This window comes from Erinaceus europaeus, chromosome X, assembly GCF_950295315.1.
Source record: "Erinaceus europaeus chromosome X, mEriEur2.1, whole genome shotgun sequence".
Lineage (NCBI taxonomy): Eukaryota > Metazoa > Chordata > Mammalia > Eulipotyphla > Erinaceidae > Erinaceus > Erinaceus europaeus.
In genome coordinates, this window is record NC_080185.1 from 56940996 (window position 1) to 56943059 (window position 2064).

Consider the following 2064-nt stretch of genomic DNA (forward strand, 5'->3'; position numbering starts at 1 on the left):
TCTTGAACCTCATGTTTTAACAGACAAAACTACCATCTGGGCCCAATGTTTTATTTTGTAAATGAGAGAAGAGCAAAGGAGGGAGAGAAGGAGGGAAGGAGGGAGGGAGGGAAGAAGAGAGAGGAAAGGAAGGAGAAAGGGAGGGCGAATGGAACTTGAGTATTACTCTGTACATGCAATGTCAGGGACTGAACTCAGAACCTTACATTTGAGAGTCCAAGGCTTTATCCTCTGTGCTACACCCACACAGCCCCTGTCAAGGTTGTATTATAGCCTGGATTTCAAGAAAGATAAGATAAATAAATAAATCTACTTCCCTGTCATTTTGCTTCAATGACTATCAATACAGGTAGAAGAAAGAGCATGAAACTTTTCTACTCTCAACTTGAAAAAAACAGGAGGTAGGGCTCAAGATAGGAATGATGAGGTCCTTTAATATATACTTTTTTTTCAGATAACAATTTATTGTTATCTGTTGCTAGTACACAGGTAATTGAACCATAACTTCTTTCTATGTGGATGGGGGAAATTATTTGTAGCCATTCTATGGGGGAAGCTGTGTGTATTTAATCATCATCATCCTGTTGTTTTAGGCTCTTGATCCTCTGCTTATGCCTTTAAGTTTATTTCTAAAGACGCTCAATTTCTTTCACATGATGGCCAATTTCATCTTCATGGTGTTTCTTCAAGGCTGACAGCTGTTTCTTAGTTCGTGCTTGGAAGTATCTTTCCTCTTCAGCTTGCTCCCTCTTCCCGAAGGCCCCACCGGCCTCCCGGATTGAGCCTGAACTGGAGTTGTGGCTGCCTGGCTGATCAAAGCTGAAGCCTCAGGCTCGTAGCACCGTGGCCCCCCACACACCCAGCTGCATTCGGGCTGCCACCACCACGGAGACTGCCATTGCTGCCTTAATAAATACTTTAAGGTATGTATTTTTCCATTAACTTATAGATACATGTGCACATGTACTCTATCTCATGGGCACTGGTCAAGTTGCATAAAAAGAGAGAGAGAGAGAGAAATTACCAACCAAAAATATGGTAACTAATTTTTACTGATTGTAAAGACTTTTTAGTGATTTAACAGTTGTTTCAAGTATAACTGTTTCCAAGTTTAGTTTCATTACTATCTGAGGTTGTGCGCAGCTCACTATTCCTAGACCCAAATCTCCTATGCCAGCATGCCAAATAGAGTTTTCTACCTACCTCTTCCTTTTCCTTCTGTCCCTATTCCCAAAAATAACCACCAGTTTCCAGAGTGTAAATGTCAATTTTGTTATTAGTATTGCCATCGCTGCAAGACTGTTTGCTTTAATTACCTATATTCCACGTATGTATAAAGCCACTTGGTAGTTGTCTTTCACATCTTATTTCACTTAACATAATAACCTCAGATTCCATCCATTTTTCTTTCTAAAGACAAAAAAAATTATTCACACTTTCTTTTCTTTTTTTCCCCCTTGCCTCCAGGGATATCACTGGGGCTTGGTGCCTGCACAATGAATCCACTTCTCCTAGAGGCTATTTTTTTCCCTTTTGTTGCCCTTGTTGTTTATCATCGTCGTCAGTTGCTGTTGTTATATTGTTGCCATTGCTGTTGTTGTTGTTGGATAGAACAGAGAGAAGTAGAGAGATGACTGAAGACAGAGAGGGGGAAAGAAAGACAGACACCTGAAGACCTGCTTCACTGCTTGTGAAGCGACACCCCTGCAGATGGGGCCCCGGGGGCTCAAACCGGGATCCTTAGCGTGGGTCCTTGCACTTGGCGCCATGTGCCCTTAACCCGCTGTGCTATCGTCCGGCCCCCTATTCCACACTTTCTTTATCAAGCCCATGAATATTTAGGTTCATTCTATGTTTTGACTATTGTGAATAATACAGTTATAAACAAAGGGGATCATAGATTCAATCAATTAAATGCTTTCAGACAAATTCCTCGGACTGAGATTACATTATCTGAATGAATTTATCCACATTCCTCTTTTTCATATTTATTTATTTTCCCTTTTGTTGCCCTTGATTTTCTTTTTTATTGTTGTTGTAGTTATTATTGTTGTTGTTATTGAT

General features: G+C 40.5%; 1 pseudogene; it reads right to left on the minus strand.

Annotated features, from left to right (window-relative positions):
* Window positions 1-443: 443 nt before the first annotated feature.
* Window positions 444-900, minus strand: LOC103120249 (ATPase inhibitor, mitochondrial-like; annotated as a pseudogene).
* Between the last annotated feature and the right edge of the window lie 1164 nt (window positions 901-2064).